The following is a 19,109-nucleotide window of genomic DNA, read 5'->3' on the forward strand; positions in this document are numbered from 1 at the left end:
TCTCTTTTCTCTCCTCGTTGATTGTAGTTGAGAGAGAGATCTCTCTCAACAACAACAACGGAGGAGGAGGAAAAGAGAGAGATGACTGTGGGCCCCGCCTAGTGGAGGCCCTGGGCGGAAAGGGCGGCCTAGTGCGGGAGCTGAGTGGATGATCGCTGACGGCGGGGAGGAGGGGCCCAGGACCTGAGGGTGCTGGTCGCGGTGCGGATTCTGGGTCTGAAAGCTGATCCCGCTGCTTGGGGGAGCGGGGCGTGGATCGAGCCCGAGGGACAGCGAGCGGGCATCTAAGCCAGAGGCGGGTGCTGACCTTCGGGACGTGGGGAAGCCTCGCCCGCCCTTCCGCCCTCCCGGACGGCTGGGAGCCAGGGGACTCAGGTGGTGCAGGCTCCCCATCCCTGCGTTGCTCCGTCCTCCTCCCCCCACCCCGTCTCCGCAGCTCTCGTTACCACCGTAGGTTGTGATTCTCAGGGACCTCCCCGGGGCCCCCCAGAGGTGCTCTGGGGACCCGAGGTGGGGGGAGCGGCGCAGCACCTGTCAACCCCGGTGTGGAGGACAAGACAGGCTCCACCACTCATCCGCCTGGTGGACCCGCGCCAGGCTCTACAAGCTCACACCCTGACCCCTCCCAGCCTCCTTGCTCAGCAAGGAGGGGCCCAGGGAGGCCTGGGGACTTGTCAAGGCCACGCACCAGAGCTGGGAATGCCCAGTGCCCTTCCTCAGGCCACAGCTGGTTGGGGAGGCCTGGGGGAAGGAAAGTGCGAAAAGGGGTGGTGTGTGGAAGGAGGGCGGGCAGGGGCCCCGGGCCAGCTTGCCAGCAGAGAAGCACCCTGTCCCGCTGGCACCCAGGGGAGCCTCGGGCTTGTTGGAGAGAAGGTGGGCGGGCTGAGCTCCAGGGCGGGGAGGGTGGAGAGCTACCAGGCCCCACTGACCTGGGTGGGGAGAGGATGGGGCAGGACCAGCAGCAGCCCCTGGCCTCACCTCTGTTCTGATCTCCAACTTAGAGGACCAGCCCCATGACACGGAACCAGGCACTGGCCTGGCCCTGGGGGTTGGCTCAGAACTGGTGGGGCCCTGCGGGCCAGGCTGGCCCTGCTTAGAGGGTAGGGGCACGACCTGGTGGTCTTGCAGTCTCTTCTGACCCTCTGCCTCTTGGGAGCCATGCCCCGGCTTCTGTACCCCATTTCCTAGACTCAGAGGCTGCCTGCTGCTTTGGTTGGCAGCCTGGGGCAGACCCATGGGGTGGCGGCAGGAGCAGGGTGTAGCCCCACATGGAGACCCTGAGGCCTCACAAGTTTCTGGCCAACTCTCACCTAATGGTCTGAAACCCACAGATCTGTCCTGGCCTCAGAGGCGCCCAGGCCTATGGGTTTGCACAGACGCCATGGGCACCGAGTTGGACTTGGAGTTGGCTGTGTTGCCTTTCTCAGGGTCACAGCTGGGAGGGTGGGGCCTGCCCTGGGTGCCTTCCTTCGCTGGCTGGTCGTCCTACCAGCCTGGGCCTGCCGGTCTGGGGCAAGGCCAGAATCCGTGTGCCCAGCGCCTGGTTCTCTGGAGGTGGGCGCTGGGATCCGCGGGGGTCAGATCTCCTCTGCGTCCTCCCTGGAGCCGCGGGTCTCCAGGATGGCCAGCAGGTGTCGCCATCAGCTTGTCCGTTCTACCAGATTAGCGGCGTGATTTCAGTGGATGGGGGAGTGAGTTACACCTCCAAGTGTGAACTTGGGTCAGAACCAAAGACACAGCAGAGTGACTGCTCACTGGGCCTCCTAGTGTAAAGGTGGGGACGTGGCTGAGGGGAGTGACTAATGATGGGTTTCTGAGAAAAGTCAGGGTGGGGGGTGCAGACAGGAAGCTCTTGTGTCCCTTGGTGTCTGTGACCGGGAGCCTCATGGGCTGCCATGTTCTCAGGCCCCAGGATTCTGCAATGGGCTGGGGGCGGGGATGAGGGCTCTTGCCAGAGAGGGAGTGCGAGTGTGCCCCTTGTCACCGCCATCCCTGCATGAGGCTAAAATAGGAACCCTTTCCCCCTCATCTTCTAAATTCAAGCTGGGCCACTCAGAGACAGAGCAACGGGAGGCAAGCAGGCTTCAGTGCAGGTGCATGGGAGCTCACATAGGCATGAAAATGCCAGAGACGGTGCGGCAGCATCGGGCACACAGGACGTTTTTGGACAAAGGAGAAAGGGGTGGGGGGATGGGGTCTTAGATTTCCGAGCTGAGGAGGGGTGATTTGCAGGTAGCTGAGGCAGAGCCAAACACGTGGCAGGAAGTTTCTTGCCAGTCACCTCCGAGCCAGTGGGACGCACCGGTGGCATCTCGCTGACAGGCCTGGAGCCCCTGACAAAGCCAGGGCGCAGGTGTGGAGGGATTATGCAGAGGCCCCCTCCTGAAGCAGGTTTCTCTGTCTGAGTCTCTTGGGCAGGAAAGGGGAGAGGGCCAAAGATTCTTTCTGAGTCTCTTGTTTCTTAATAAACAGCTTAAAATCAGTGCCCCAAAGGGCAGCTTCAGGGTGGCCCAACTCATTCCCTTCCCCTGAGTGGCTGGGCTTGTGCCCGCGTGTCATCTGTGACTTCTGATCAGCTCTGACTCCTGAGGATGAGGGCGGGAAGGGACGGTGCTATATGGATTTCAGGCAGAGGTGGCTGACACACCACTCCCTGCCATGGCCGCTTCCCTCACCCCCAGCAGAGTAGCCTGGGCGGTGGGACTGGGGAAGGCTTGGGCAGGGCCTCAGGGTCAGCTCTCACTGGTTACTCGAAGGAACCCAGAGAACAGGACCCTGACCCTGGGGGCACTGGGTGGTTGCAGCGGGACAGGACAGGGTGGGGAGGTGAGCATGGGCACAGGGGGTCGGTGGACTCCTACCCAGGAGATGGAGACACAGAGGCCCCCTGAGCTGGGCAGTAGGGAGGCCCCAGGGCAGCTCCCAAAGCAGTGCCCGGTCAGGGGCTTGTTCAGTGGGGTAAGGACAAGGGGCCCTGTGCAGAGCTGGCCTGGGGCGTGGGGCTTAGGCTGGTCTGGGAAGGGATGGTGGGCGATTCTGGGGCACCGGCAGGTGGCTAGGGGCTCTGCCTGTGGGGGGACCAGTGTGTCCTGTGCTGGCCAGGACAGGAAGGCAGGTTCCTGGTAGAACGGCACTTCTGCCTGGAGCAGAGCTGGCCTGGGGCGAGACCTGGAGCTGGGGGACTCGGAGGGAAGGGAGCCCACCACTGTGGCAGAGCTGGGAAGTCCGAGCTCAGGAGGTGGCGCCTGGTCCACAGTCTGGTCTGAAAATACAGGGCAGGTGGGCACCGGGCCAGGTGGGGAGGGAGGCCTGAGCAGGGCAGCCAGCTGGGCAGGGCATCGAGATGACTGGCCGTCTGTCCGCACCCTCCCTCCAGCACAGGGCAGTGGTGCCCGCTCCAGATGCTGGCTTTGGAGGGCACAGGAGGCTGGGCCCTGACCCGGCTTCTCTTCTGGGAACACAGACCTTCTCAAAAGGACACGGGGTGCCTCTCTGGGCCTGGCCCCCTCCTCCACTCCCTCCCCAGGCCTCCAGGAGCTGCTCTTGGGGGTCACAGAACCCCTACCCACCTTTGCCCTCAGACCCCCGTGGCCTCCTCAGCCCCTCCTGCAGTCTGTGGGTGCAGTCTGCAGAGGTTAGGGCCAGCAGTCCCCCTCGGTCGGGACTGGTCCTGGATGTCCTGCTTCCCCCTGAGTATAGAGACCCAACACACAGTCAGGAGAAAATGAGGGGCCGCAGGTCCTGGGCCCCGAGAACAGGTGAGGGCTGGAGGTCGGTGCCCCTTTGACGGTGCACCCTAAGCTGGCGGCAGAGAGTAATGGGGCTTCAATCTGTTGGCTGAGTGCTAGTCAAGAAGCAAGGTGCAAGGGGTCGCAGCCAGTCTCCTTTGGGGTCAAGGGCAGTGAGGGAGGGACAGGGAGAACAGGTGGTCCCCAGCCATGAAGGGGACAGTCGCCTGTGTCAATCCTTGGAGGAGTGTGACTGGGACTCCAAGCCAGTGCTGGGCCCAGGACAAGACCAGCCCTTCCTGCCTCAGGGCCTTTGCACTTGCTACCCCTTCTGCCGGAAGTGTCCCCCTTGTGCAGAGGGCTCTACTCATAGCTGAAGCCCGAGCTCTGTCCCTCACCCCGGTCTCCTCTGAGCCCCCTGTGTACCCTTCCACACCGGAGCTTTGGGGCCCTGGGGCCTGCCTCCCTGCTAGCCTACGCAGTGCGTGCTAGCCTAGGCCGTGCCCTGTGCCTTCCCCTCCGTAAGGACTTGGGACGGCACTTGGGGCTGTGAGGGTAATGGCTCTGCTGTCCTGCCTCTGAGCCCCGGCGGGGGACGGGTGGTGGTCCAAGTCCATTTTAAGCCCCTGCCCTGTGGGGTGGAACCAACACCCACCAAACACACAGTGTCCAGCAGAAGTGAGGCCTGCTCGAGTGTGGTTGGTACAGTGATCATAGGGGTGGGATAATTTATGTGCGAATGTGAACATTTCACCAAAAATGTCCTATCTGTGCTTGAGTGGGACACTGATATGTTACAGAGTTACATGCTCATGATTCTGTAATAAAAGATTCTGTGATATAAAAGGGGGGCGTTATTTGTGCTGGACATTGTCTTCAAGCGGGAGGCAGAGCACGGAGTGCTGGCTGGGGCCGCGGGGTGCTCGAGGGGGGGGGGCGTGGGGGCCAGGCAGCGCGTGGCCTTGGGGCTGCCCTCGGGCCACGGGCCTTGTTTGTGGGGGGACCCCGTGGGGTGTGTGCCTGGCACAGCCGTGGGAAAGGGCCACCAGGGGCCCAGAGCACGAGAATGTGGAGGGTCTGCACACCCACCGGACTGGGCTTTTCTGGACCTTGGGCCGGGGGACTCTGCACCCGCCCTCTCCCGTGGAGGAGGCGCACTCTTCACCCCACTTTACGCGAGAGGAAGCTTCCTGGCTATGCAGAGGCTGGCTTCCAATCGAGTTCTGACCAGAGACCCCCACTTCGCAGGGTCTCCAGGCCTTGGACAGAGAGAGCTGCAGGGACCCGTCCTTGCAGGGCACCAGGGTCGCCCCCGGCCCCCCCCATCTCCGCACTGGTGCAGTCAGTCTGCACCTCTGCTTTTGGTGGTTCTCAGAGTCCGTGGTGTTTTACCGTGATGGCTTCTGATTGACGCGAGCAGCACAGCCACGTGTTGCTCTCCGGACCCCTCCCCGCTCTGTCTGACCGGGCGTTGGGGCCCCGGAACTTCTCCGTCAGGAGCGGCATGTCCAGTGGTGACGGAGCCGCTCCAGCCGGCTGGAGAGCCGGCTGTGAGGGCTGCAGCTGCTGCGTGAGCTGGTTTTCAAACTCTGCCACAGTCAAAATCCAATCCAACCAGTCACATCATGCAAAACAGACACGGTCTAATAAACAAAGGTTTATTATGACACTGAACCCTCCCTGACTCCCAGGTGCCAGCAGCAGGCCGGCGTCGGTGCTCTGGCCCAGGCGTGGCTGCATCTGTCCTGGACGCGTGTGGAACCCACAGAGGCTGCTGTGCGGCCCCCGTGACCCCCACTCCGAGCTCAGGATCCCACCATCACAGCTTGAAACCGGCCACAGCAGGGGTCACCCGGTTCACACTGCCCGCAGGCCTTCTCCCCGGGGCGCCGGTTGCCCAGCCCCAGCTGTGCTCACTTGCTATTTACCACATTAGAAATGAAAACCAGTCCTGTAAAAATATTTATTGCAGGTCATTAAAATAACAACAATCAACTTGGTACATGTTGATGTCAATAACATTATATGAAAAGTAACTTTTTTCTGAAACAAAGTTTTGGTGAGAAGAGCAACATACTTTCACATTGTTGCAAATCTCTGATACTCAGCTGTTCACTCTTCCATTCCATCTGCCCCTGTGCCTTGTGGGGGAAATGGAAGGAGCAAGCTGGCGTTTTTTTAGATCACTGGGATTTTCTCCTTTAACGCCACACCCAAGCTGAACAAACGGGGGCTCCTGCCAGGTAGTCACCGTGGGGGAGCGGGGCCCGCCAGCACCGCGTGCGGTTCTGTCATGCTAACGTGCATCTCTCTCTTTTCCGCGTTCAGTGGACCCTCTGTGTGAGTTTGGAACGCCAGGTTTGGGCCCCGTGGAAAACACTGGTTTGCTGAATTGGGCCGACTTTCCAAATGTCGACACATTTCATCACATCACATGTGTGCTCGCTGCTCTCGGGAGAAAACCCCTTCGCCTGTTTGGAGACCGCAGGCTCATGGGGCAGACGCAGAGTTCTCCAACATGCTCATTTTAACCTAAGTTTGACTTTTACCCTTGGGGACAGACCCTGTCCTTTGTTGTCACTTTGTTTCTTAAGTGGAAGCTTGCCGGTTCTGGGTTGGACACGACCTCCGCAATGCTGTGTCGATGCGCCAGAGGGACCGGCTCTGGTGGTGGCCCCACAGCCGGCCCTCATTCCTGGCCTCCTGCACTAGGCCTAGGGTGGGAGAGGCAGGGGCCCTGGGCAGCTGGCAGCTCCCAGGAGGGGAGACGGCACAGCCACGGGGGCCTGACCTGGCTCCGCATCATGTTGCCGGCTTTCCTCCACCTCGGCCTGATGCCCAGCCTGGACACTGTGCTCAGGGCGGCATGGGGCAGTGCAGGGCCACCTGGAGAGGGCACTCCTCTGGCAGCCCTTGCTGGGGGTGGGTGCGGCTGGGGGACCCTGGCTGCTGGGCCCCCAGGATGAGGCAGAGGCTGAGGACAGGCAATGTTAACCCTCGGAGCCTCAGGCCAGGTGTCCAGCCCAAGGTGAACCCCAGGGGCACGCCGGGCAGTGAGTCTAGGAAGAGCCAGTTGGAGCCAGGGGAGAGCGGGCCACGCTGGCTGGGTTGTGGGGGATCTTGCCCTCACTGGACCTCTTCCTTTAGAGAGCAGGATTCCCATGGTCTGGGTGGCCGGTGGTGGTGGTGGTGGGGACCCCCTCCAAGGGTGGGGCCCCCAACTTGTGCAGAGACAGGGTGGGTGTGGTGGATCCGCTTCCTGGGTGCTGACAGAAAAGGTGGGGGCAGGAGGGAGGATGTCTAGGTGCAGGCTGGGGCTTGCCGGGGGGCCCCTCTGGCATTCCCTCGGCCAGCATCTGGGCTCCGGGACCAGGCCAGGGGCATGGTGGGTGTTGGAAACATCTAGGAAGTCCTGTGAAAGAAGAGCAAGTCTGGCTGGTGTAGGCCCACAGTGTGAGCAGCCAGCGTCCCTCTGACCCGCAGGCCCCCCGCTCTGCTCCTGCTGGCCCCCATGCTGTAGGAGGCCTGGCCTGGCTGGAAGTGGGGGCACGGTGAGAGGGCCTGGTGTGGCCCGAGGGGCAGGGACAGGCAGCGAGGGGCCTGCACCCCCGCAGCACAGAGCAGCCAGGCCCACGCCAACGGCTGACCTCACGGTCCTCAGCAGCCCCGCCGAGGCCTGTGCCGGTGCTGTTGCCTAATTAGGTTTGACTGCGCCAGCCCTGCCAGAGCCCCACGCCCGGCCTGCGCTCCCAGACGTGTCCAGACACGGCTCCCGGGCTCCCACTGCACCAGGAAGCCGCAGTGCCGCCCAGGAAGCCAGCAGTGGCGGCCCAGACCGTGGCCGGAGCCAACGTTGGCCTCTGGGAGCCTGGGGTGGGAGACCCCCTACGTGTGGGTGAGCCTGCAGTGAGGGGCGCCTGGGAGAGGAGGGTGGGCGTGTGGCCGGCGCAGCTGGGCCTGGATGGGGAGGCCTGTCTGTGGGAGGGCAAGCTGTGAGTCCTGAGCGCCCCGCTTTGGCCTGCCTGGTGTTGACTCCCTGCGGTCGTTGGAGGCACAGGGCCCCAGAGGAATCCTGGCAGCCAAGTCTCACCTGCTGCTGACCTTGGAGGGGGCGGGCCTGGGGCTGCAGTGGGCCAGTGTGAGGCTGGGAGAGACCGCTGAGGGGCCCTCCTTCTTGGGGGACGGCAGGGAGCCTGAGGGGCCTGGGCTTGAGGAGGGACGTGAGGTAGGGCTGCTGAGGGGGCCCCTGGGAGAGGGGTGTCCCTGGGTTCTGCATGGGCACAGCACAGCTCCAAGGGCCAGGAGGGCCTTGGGCTCCCCACGTCCACCCGTGGGCCAGGTCTTGGATGCTCTGTCCTGGGCAGGTCCTGGCATCCCCCCTCGGACTCTGCAGGCTCCCTGTCACTCTGGGGAGGGGACTCACAGCGGGGAGCGGCTGGTGCTGAGGACTCGGAAGGGTGGAGAGAAGGGAGAAGGGAGCCCCGGGCAAAGGCTGGGGGCTGGGTGGAGCCAGGGGCCCACTTGGGGCCATGGCGAGCGTTGGGGGCTTGGAGCCCAGCGGAGCAGTCAAGGGCAGATGGTGGCCTGAGAGGCCAAAGTTGCCTCTGTTCACTGCGCAGGCTGAGTGGGGGCCCCATGGGCCAAGCCCTTGGACCTGGGAGTGACGGGGAGCTGAGGGCTGGGGAGGAGCCAAGAGGCACCCACCAGGCCGTGGCTCCTCCCGAGGCCAGTGGGGCCCCCATGTGGCCCAGGCCTGGCAAGTGCTTCCAGCCCGTCGAAACAGAAGGAATAAGAGGAAGAAGGCCCAGCACAGAGACACAATCAACACTTGGGTGAAGGAGCCGTCAGTACAAACAGGCCTCACCGCCCCCCCTTCCCTCCCCAAGGTGTCATGAGCTTCAGACTCCATCCCAGCGGGAGACGCGGGGGCCCTGGGGACAGGGGCGCCTCGGAGCAGCCTCTCCCTGCCTTCCGCTGACAGCAGGCCCCAGCCAGCAACACAGGCCGAGGCCAGTCCACCTCTCTCCTGCCACCACCAAGAAAGCCCCGGGCCCTCCGCGATGGCTCCCCCACCCGAGGACCTGCGGCCCTGCCTGGAGAGCGGATGGACCTTCCTGCGCACCAACGTCCTGTCAGTGGGTGAGTGAGGCCTCCGGAGAGGCGATGCTGGGGGTCAGGGTTTAGCTCCCCAGCGAGTTCCTCCAGGACAGGTGGGCTGTGGTGGGTAGCCCACACCCTGTCCCCGGTTGGGGGGACGGTGGGACAGGCTGATCGGGAGGACAGCTTTGGGCTGCCAGCTCCCCTCCTGCCCCGTCGAGCTCGGCCAGGCCCCCGATCCCTCTGTTGACGGGGGTGTCTTCCACTGGCCTTGCTGCCGCTGGCTGTGCGTCCTGGGGAGGTGCTCGGCGTGTCTGGGCCTGGTCCTCACCATGCCGTTCGCTGCCTCTGTGGCCTCATGAAGTCGGTCGCGCTGCTTTAGGGGAGCCGTCCCCTCTCTTGGCTGTAGAAGACGGGACTACGAGGTGCACAGGGGACCCAGCTGAACGAGGTTGTGCAGCCACCACCCAGATCAGGAAGTGGGGCGTCCCGCCTGCCCCACCCTGGGACTGTCCCCTCGAGCCCCAGGGGTCACCACTATGCTGACTTCTGCTACCTGACATTCACTGGCTGCCTTTCCACTTCCAACATTTGGCAACACACGGATGTGCAGATGTGCCGTTGAGCCTGGCCAGGTGTGAGAGCCCTGAGGGGAGGGTGGTGCACGGCGGGGATGCCCCGCCCAGGCAGCGCAGGCCCCACTCCTTGAGACAGCTCCTGGCGTGTAATTAGCTCCACGTCCAGCCAGGTGGAACCTGCCCGCATGGAAGAATTAGGTACCTCTTGGGTACCAGCCACAGGCTGGGCCCTGGGCTGTCAGGGGGCGGGGCCTTCCTGTCCCGCCCACAACCATTGGCTACTTTCGGTGCTGAGCGTCCTCGTGGTGCACTGAGCTGGGGCCCACTGAGGGGTTTGGTGTGTGTCTGTCCCCTGGCCCCGGCCTCCCTCTGGGGTAAGGGGGAACTCAGCCCCCTGGGGAAGGGTGGGTTCGTGGGGCCCAGGGCTGGTGGGGCCTCTCAGGAGTGATATCTTCTCTGAGGGGTGTTGGGCCTGGTGCCTGGGCACTGTCAGATGGCTGGGTGTGCGATTGGGGGTGGGGGCAGGGTCTGGGTGCATGCCACAGAGCCCGGGGTGTGGGCTCCTGGTTTGCTGGGCCCTGGGCCTGCCTGTGGCTGCTGGGTGTGTGCAGGGGGGGACAAAGCAGCTCAGGGACCCTGACTCAGGTGTCCTGGGGAAGAGACCCAAGAGGGAGGGTCTGTGTGGGGCTGAGCCAGCATGGGCTCCGTGGGTTCGACGGCAAGCCTGCCTTGCGGTGGTTGTGCACGCATGTGCCACACGGGTCTGCGCGTGTGTGCACGCCCACGCTCCCTGCACCCATGTGCCCTGTGCAGCTGGCCCAGGCGGCCGCACCCACATTCCCCAGATGTGTCCACGTCTGCTCAGAGGCTCACAGCCCCCACCCGGCTCTGGGGTCCTGCTTCTCATCTCAGTTGGGAAGAAACACTCGGGGAAAAGAGGGGCTGGGACTGGGCAGGGGAGGCTGCGGGCCCCTCCTCCAGGGCCCAGAGACCTGGGTCTTGAGCCAGGCAGGGCCCTTGGGGCAGCCTGCAGTCCTGGGTATGGGCACGACTGGATCGGGGGCCGGCCGGTGAGGGAGAGAGGGGGCTCCACGCTGGCTTCCCCTTCCTGCGCTCCTTGTCTCCTCCCCGCAAGCCCTGTCCAGCTCCATGACTGGCCGGCTGATGCGGATGTCCGGTCAGGTCCTCTGCTGGTGCTGGACCGAGGGCACCAGGCCTGGTCCTTGGGGTCCTCCTGGAAGGCTCCAGAGGAAGCCTGACCACCGACCAGTGGGAGGTGTCCCAGCCCACAGGGGGACGGGCCCAAAGCCTGTGAAGCGGGCCAGCGTGTCCCGGGATGGTCTTCGCCCGACCGTCAGGAGGCTCCTCCCTCTTTGGGGCTGAAGTTTGCCTGGACTCCGGAGAGCTGCAGCCCCAGGGGCGTGTGAGGGCGAAGGTCACAGCGGGGCCCAGGAGTGGTGGGCCTGGGGTCTGTCCTGGGGCGCTCCCCTCTCGGGCCCTGGGGCCCAGGTCAGGCGGTCCCCCCCCCACCCCCCGAGCCCGGTGACTTTACCGGGTGCAGGCTCCGCGCCTACACCGCAGAGAAGTGCGAGCACGTGCACAGAGGGGCGTGGCCCCGATTCCCAGACTAGGCAGTGGGCGGGGCCTCGCGTCCCAGCCGTGCTGCTGGTCTCCCCTACCTCTGGTCTCCCCGGGCCTTTGGTGTCCCCCAGCCCCGGCCCTTCGGCCCTCAGGCCGGAGGCACCCAGCTGCCGGCTGCACTGGGAGTGTGGACAGTGTGGCCAGGCTCCGGGCCCCGCCCCCATCCCCTACCCCCGCAGCGCCGCTCGCTTACCCCAGTTCCCGGTATCCGTGGTAACGAAGGGGGTGTCAGAGCTTCTCAATGCCGTTCAGCAGGTTCATGGATAGAGGAGAATACAAATGAGCTGCCCCCAGATGTTACAGGGATCAGGGGGCTGTGGGAGGGGCCGCAGTGCTGGGCGTGGCCCTCGTTGTGTGGGGGTGGGGGGACTGGCAGGGGCACTTCCAGCATTGGGTGTGGCGCTGGCCCCCCACGTCCACAGCCCTGAGACACCAGGGGCCCATGCTGGGTGTGGCGACAGCCTGAGCAGCCTGTCTGGGTCCCCCCGGCCTTGACAGAGCCCCCACCAGGGCCTGCAGGTACCCACCTCAAGATGCTGCTGGGCTCACTGAGGCTGGATGGGACCGCCTGGGCCGGGCGATGCAGTTGGGCAGGACAATGTGGAGGGTCTGCCCTCAGGGGAGGGAGGCCCTGGCCCCTCAGGGGCCGAGGGGGCAGTGGCTGCCCATCGGCCACTGCAGGTCCCAGCCTGCCCCACCATCAGGCTTTGGAGGCTGCCTGAGGTCTTGCCTCTGGGAGGGGCAGGGCCCTGTGGTGCCAGGGGTGTCCATGGCCCCAGAGGCAGTGCACGGAAAGGGGAACTGCAGAGGGCCACTCCACGGGAGCTGGGGTGGGGGGGCAGGGCACAGCCTGGGGGCCCCACTGTCTTGGGGAGCCATCGTGGTGGATTCCGTGGTCAGACGGTGCTGAGAGGTGCAGTTGGCACAGGTCAGGCGGGGAGTGGGTGGTGTCAGAGGCGACTTCCTCCTCTGGGGCTCTTGAGTGGCCGCCTCCTCTCTCCTCCTCCCAGTGCGCTGATGGGGCGGGAGGCCTTGGGGGATCTGCCTGTCCGTTACCACTGAGCTGTGGCCAGGCCAGTGAGCTCCAGGCAGGGAGGCTGGTTGGGCTGCTCCATCCCTCCCTGGCCCCATCCTTGCTGCTGAGGACCTGGGGCTGATGGGGTCCACCTTCCACTCTGCCCTGCCCAGCTTGAGCTGAGGTGCTGATGAGCAGCATGGTGATGCCCAGAGATGGTCGGTCACTAACTCGAGCTCACACAGCAGCAGTTCAGCTTTGTTGGTGGAGTGAAGGCCCAGCTCAGGTGGGATCCATGAGGGGCCAGGACGTTGCTGGGCGTGTGAGGGTGGGACACAGTGCTGGACCTCAGTGGCCAGAGACAGCAAGGCCTTGGTGGGGCGGACGGTGTGGGCACCTGGCACCGTTGGTGTTCCAAAGCAGGACAGCTGCTCGCCTCAGTCCCACAGCCTCTGTGGGCTGGTGGGTCCTCCCTGGCACCCCTCTGGGTGGATGGGCTGGCAGCCAGGAGGCCGCGTGGCTGGGCGTACTGAGGCACCGCTGGGCTAGGAACCGGGGCATGGGCTGGCTCGGGCATCAGGGGTGTGGGTCTGTGTCCTCACTGAGCTGGGGCTGGGGGGCCTCGGTGGCTGCAGCTCTGGGCCATGTGGAGGGGGTGGCAAGCGTTTGTCCACAAGGCAGGACGTGCAGACCCCTGGGCTTTCCCGCGTCCAAGTGTGTTCAGATCCCCTCTGGGACTCCGTGCTGGCCTGGCCATGAAAGTGAGTCCAGCTCGGACGAGACGCGCCGAAAGGACCACGAACGTGAGGAGGAGGGGAGATGGCCCTCGCCTCTGTGGCCTCGCTGCCTCCTGAGCCCAGCCTGGGGCCTGCACGTGCCTGGCTTCCCCTCTAACCTCGGCCTTTCTTTCTGGGGCCTGATTTTTCCTATTTGCCTCACATGCCGGGGAATGTGGCGACGCCGCTGTCACCAGGTGGCTAGGAAACTTCGAAGTGCCCCTGTTGTAAGTAATGTCGCAGGAAAGACTTGTGCAGCATCTTGGACTGGGCCGCCGGCGGCTTCCGCGAGGCACCGAGCTCTATGAAGCTCCGGCCATCTGCCCTCTGCCCTCAGCATATCCGTGGGGCAGCAGGACCCTGCTCCTGGCTGCGTTTCCAGAAGGAGCCTGGCCTGGCGCTCGGTCAGCAGGACACAGGGACTCCCCTTCAGGGCGATCTGGAGAAGCACCCCACTCCCTGCACCTTGGCAGCTTTGGGCTCCTTTCTTCTGGGCTCCTCCATAGGGGCCTGGGCAGGGAGGACCGTCCTCACCTGGTGGAATGCTGCTGGGTGCTGAGCAGACCAGGTAGGAGGTCCCAGTGAGCCCACGCAGGTGCTGACTCGTGGTTTAGACTCAGTTCTAACAGGTGGCTGGAAGGCCAGGTGGCCAGTTCAAATCTCCGGTCTTGGGGGAGTGTGGTAACTGGCTTCCTCCAGAAACCCCGCCCAGAGGAGCACTGGGAGCAGAGCCTTGCAGTGGTCCCCGTGCTGGGGCCCCCCAGGCTGCATCCCTCCTGCCCTGTGCATGGCACTCTGTGTCCCTGGGTACCCTGGGCAGGTCAGTGATTGCAGCCGCTGGCTGCTAAGCCCTGGCTGTAGGGAAGATTTGTGCTGGGAGGGGGGGCTTGCAGCCGTCCCCCATTCCTGGACCGCAAGCCTCAGAGCCACGTGGGCTGCAGACGAGACCTGGCTATGCAGGAGAGCGAGCAGGCCAGGGCTGGGCACCACCAGGTGAGGAGCAGGGAGGCTGGGAGGCGCCCGCAGGTCACCTGGGCCAGTGCACAGGCCAGGGTTGGTTGGGCTCTGTGGGTGCAGGCCTGGGCGCTGCTCCCTGCTGGGGGAACCTGGTCCTGGAATGCCCCCTCAGTGAGGCCACGGGGTCATGGGATGGGTGTGCTGGGCCCAGACACTTTGGAGCTGACCAGTGTTGGGGGCGGGCCCTGCGGTCACCCTGGCGGACCAAAGGGAGTGGCTGGACCAGCGCGGAGCTCAGGAGAAGCTGTTCTGAGTTTCCCTGAGGCCAGAGGATGGATGGATGGCCCAGCCTCTTGGGAAGCCTGGAGATGAGGAAGGGGTAGGGCCAGGCAGGGCACAGCTCAGGTGCGGTGTGGGTGAGGGGGACATGGGGTCCTGCCTGGACCTGCCCCCACGGTCCAGCTTGAGGACCCACCCTGTTGCCCTGAGCCACTTGACTTCCTGCTGCGCCGGGCAGCTCCGTGGGCAGGCCCACAGCCACACTCCGGGTGCCGGCACAGGACTCTGTGCCCAGAGCAGGCAGAGGAGGGAGTGTCCAGCCCAGACCTGGCCCATGGGGACGTGGGGTCTTGGGGTTGTCTTTCTTTCGGGCCACAAGGGAGTGGACTTGGGCAGCGACCGGGTGTCATGCTGGCCAGCTCCAGGCCCCTCCTCTCTGAGCATGGTGGCCTGCTCCAGAGCCTTGGGGTCCACTGCCACCTGGGGATCAGCCCTGGGGTGCTCAACCACACTGCTGACCCAGCTCCCCTCGAACCTCCCAAGGCTGGCTGGCCAGCTCTGCCCACATCTCAAACTCACCATCTTTGAAAAGCTGACTTCAGACCCTGGCCCCGCTTCCATGCCCCTGCATCCCTCTCCAGTCCCTCCCACTGAGCAGAGCTCTGCCCCCACCCTGGGGCCCACCCGGTGTCCACTGTGACAGACTCTGTCAACCGCATGGCGAGTTGGTTGTCTCATGCTGGCCAGCGGGCAGAGGCTTCCTCCAGGGCAGGGCTCTTGGGATGGGTCCCGCGGATTCCTAGCCACCCCGCCCGGTGCCCCGGCGGCCCATGGGGCGTGCTTGCGAACAGTGACGGGAACGTAGAACGAGTGAGTGAGTGAGTGAGTGAACAGCCAGCTGCAGGCCAACCCACGAGGTGTGCCCAGTAGCCCCAGGCTTGGGCGTGGTTGGGTGCAGGGAGGGGGGCAAGGCCCAGCGTCCCTGCGTCCAGAGACCCCCTTCGAGCAGCCCTGGGCTGAGGGACCCGGTGGTCAGTGGGAGGACCCTGGGGAGGGCCTCTCTATTAGGTTCCCCCTTGTGTCCTGGTCACCCGCTCCAACTTGTCCCTTCGCCCTCCTCGCCCTCCCGGTCACCCAGGCCAGCTGCAGACTTGCCCTGGCGCTGGCATGCGGCTGGATGGCCCGCGGACAGGACCGGAGGAGGTGGCGCTTTCCTACCCCTTCCTGCCTGCCCTCTGGCCCCGGCAGCTGACGCACACCCCTGCCCCTGACGGTAGGACCCAGTCGGCTATTTTCTCCCCAACTAGCCTGGGGTCATTCGTGCCAGGGGAAGCCCCCGCCCCGTGGGCACCTCCCCTGCGGGTTCCGGGACTTGAGGGCCCTGGGTTTGCCCTGGAGAGGCCCGGCTGTTCAACATCGAGGGGCTCCGACCATTTCCACCTCACACAGGGGCCCAGGCTGGCCCAGGGGAGCTGAGGCCCTGGCCTTGTGGCTGGACAGCTGTACTGGACGTGGCCTGGTCCGGGCCCTCTCAGGCCGGACCCAGCTCAGCCGCCCCACCCAGTCACAGATGAAAATGCCTCAGAGTCCCCCCCCAAGAAACAGTGCTCGCAGGAATCCAAGACTTCTAAGGGCTGGCAGTGCTCTGCGTCCCCTCCTCTGGTCCCAGGCAGGAGGGTCAGCCCTGCCCTGGGCTGGGGGCCAGGTCACCCCCCCTTTCCTGTGCCCACGGGAGGTGCCTGGCTGCCGCCCACGTTGGCGCCGGCCGGCCGGTCCAGGCTGCCCCAGGCTCGGGCTCTGTGTGTGGGAAGCGGAGCCGGTCGGAAGCGGTGCAGAGAGCCGGTCCCGACGTCGTCTTGAGTTCTGATTGAGAACGAAACGTCTTAAGAGCAGATGCTCGTGAAAAACGAAGCACACACTTTCTAAATTTAGCCGGTGGAGATGGCACATTTACCCAATTAGGCTATCGATTCGGCAGGCGCGTGCCTGCTGTCCCCGCTGTGCCTCTCGCTGCCTCTGGGCGCGTCTGTGGGCCTGCGTGTCCTCGCTGGTGGCCTGGGGCTGCAGAAAGCTTTCTGAGCCGGGGTCTCACCAGGGCCGCCCACGGGGACAGTCTCAGGGCCCACGGGCTGTGGGCCCATCTGACTGGATTCCTCTCTGCCAAGGCCACAGACACATTCCTGAGGCCCCCGGCAGCTGGTCCAGCAGGTGTGTTTGGGGGAGCAGTGGGCATGGTGCCCTGCCTGCAGGGACCCTATGATCTTGCTGGGCAACAGACTGGACACGAGGGCACAGCCCTTGCAACATCTTGAGTGGAATTCTGTGGCCCAGACCGCAGGTGCCGCATGGTCTCAGAGGAGGCGAGTGTGAGAGCAGAGGGAACCAGGGAGGGCTTCCTGGAAGAGGCACCTCACTCCAGGCCTTGGAAACCAGGCGGGAGGGGAGGTGCCAATGGGCAGGTCCCTGGGTGTCTAGCTAAGGGGTCCGATATCTCACAGTGGTGGGGGGGCCTGGAGTCCCTGAGAGTTTGGAGTCAAGAGCAGCCTGCTCGGGCCTGTGTTCCTGCGTCAGGGGAGGGAGTATTAGAGTGAGGCCCAGCTGCTGGAGCGAGGCTGAGGGGGCAATGGTGGGCCAAAGGGCAGGCTGTCCACTGGGCTTCTGAAGTTGACCCCACTGGTGGGCATGTCCCCCCGCGGCAGATGCTCCTGCTGGCCCCCTGCATTCCTGGAGCCTCTGGCTCAGGCAGGAGACTTTGTCTGCGGTTTCCAACTTGCATGTCGGTTTTGGCTGTGAGCCCAGGTTTCCCTGCCTCGGGGCTGCCCTTGTCTCTGGGTCTCAGGCTCTTGGCCATGTCCCCTGGGCACAGAGCACCCTCTTCCTGGGCCTGCATCTCCAGGGGCTCCTGGGACATCGCTGTGTGTAGATGGGCCTGGCATCCTCAGCCCTGCGAGAGGAGCCGCCCCCACCCCACCCTGCTGAGTCCCCTGCTGCCTGAGGTGGGCGAGGGTGGGGTGCCAACCACTTGGGCGCCTAGGAAGTTTCCCCACTGGCCGGCTCTCAGGCTGGCAGTGGTGGGTGGTGCTCGGGGCTGTCACTGAGGAAAGCCATCGAAGGCCTGTGGACGTGGAGAGGAAGCCCCTGCCCCTGCCTGACCAGGCACCTGAAGCCGTGTGACCACAGAATGCCGTGGGCCCTCTGAGCTGGGGTTCCGTCCTGGCCCCGGCTGGCTCCTGCTGGGGTGCCTTCACTTCATTCGCCCTCCACTTGCCCCATGGGGCCTCCCCACATGTTTCTGGGCATCTCCATCCCCATCCATCCGAGGTGCGTCCCCTGTCCCACTCACCTGGGGGTCCTGGGTCAGCTTGTGCTCTCTGGGTGGGGGTTGGGAGGAGAGACGCAAGGGTGGCCCTGTCCTGGCCCAGGGGAGTGGGTAGACACAGCCCCAGGGGAGGAAGCCAGGAAGCAGCCTTCCCTGAGCGGCAGCACTGAATGGCAGAGGTCCTGGGGTGGGAGGGGGCCGCTCTAATTACCTCGTGGCTCTGACAGCCCCTCATGCAATAACAGCGGGGTGTTTGCCACCAGCTTGCAGCCTGGTGGACACGCTGATGCTACCCCCGAACAGAGCTGCCCAGGCTTTGGCGGGTGCACCAGGCTAGGAGCAGAGCTGGAGTCGGGGTGCGGCCCCCGTCCAGTGCACCTGGAGAGCAGAAAGCCCTGTGAGCTCGGCTGGCCCCAGCAGTCGCCAAGATGCCATCTCTTGAGGGTCAGCTTTTGCTCTGGGCGGAGCCCGGGGTGTGTGGCTCGGGGGAAAGTCAGGGACCTCTCGGGGCTGCAGCGGTCTGGACAGGACCTGAGAAGCCAGCAGGTTTTGTACCTGGGGAAACGGAGGCCCAGGGATGGGAGGAGCTGGGCTGAGCCCCCGCTGGTCTGCGGGGAGCTGGGACATGCACCTTCGTCCTTCGTCCTGCCTCCTGTCAGGTCCAGAGACCAGGGCTGGCAGTGCTGGCCCTTGTAGATTTGGGCCCAGCTCTCCTCCACTGCTGCAGGCCAGGGGCGGGGGAGACTCCCAGGAAGGAGGGCCTGTAGAATCCAGGGCCAGTCTCTGGGACTGCTTGGGGCCCTCCAGGAGCTGGAGCAGCAGGAGGAGACTTGGGAGGGGGCAGGTTTGGGAAGGGGAGGCAGTGGGCCAGAGCCAGAGGGACTATGGACTATCAGCCTGGGGTAACATCCGCAAGACAGCCGCGCCAAGTGTCCCTGCCCCCACCAGGGCAGCCTGCCCCCTGAGGTTAGCAAGGGATGACCAGTGCCCAGCCGGGCTGCCACCCCTCCGGCACTAGCTCCAGGTACCTGTGGGTAGGGGTGTCCCAGGCCCCAGAGTGGACCTGCGCGGGAATGCCCAGCCCCAGGATGGAGAAGCGGTCTGGGTCCCGCCCTCTTCCCAGGTCGCTGCTTGGGGCCCCGCGGAGCGGGGGCGGGAGGACAGAGAAGTGGGGGGAACTGGGAAGCCGCAGGAGCATCTTTTGGGGAAAACACTTTGGTTGTGGCAGGTGCTGGGTGGGCCTTCTGGCCCCACTGCGTGCTCTGCGCCCCCCGATGGTGCCCGGGGCGCTGAGCCCCGCTCTGTGCTCCATGCCCTAGCTCTGCGCCCGCCGCTGAGCCCGCGCCCCCGGCCCCCGCCCTGAGCGGGGCGGGCAGGGGGTGTGGTGCGGGCGGCACGAGTGACAGCGCTCTCCGGAGCGGCGCCTGCACGGGCGCAGTGTCAGCGCGCCTGAGCTCGCTGCGCGCCGCCCGCCGCGGGGCCGCTCGAGCCGGCGGGGCGATGCGGCCCGAGCGGGAGCCCAAGCCCCAGCCCGAGACCAGCTGCTGACAGCGCCCCCACCCCACCATTCCCGCCGCCCTCCGTCCCCCGCCGCCGCCGCCGCGGCCCCCGCGGAGACAATGGACACGGGAGCCGCCCCGCAAAAGCACAGTAGGTGCCGCGCTGCTCCTGTTGCTGCGCCTGGGCTCGTGGACGCGCGGGGGCGCCGCTGCCCTGGGT

Source organism: Desmodus rotundus, chromosome 3 (assembly GCF_022682495.2).
Source record: "Desmodus rotundus isolate HL8 chromosome 3, HLdesRot8A.1, whole genome shotgun sequence".
Lineage (NCBI taxonomy): Eukaryota > Metazoa > Chordata > Mammalia > Chiroptera > Phyllostomidae > Desmodus > Desmodus rotundus.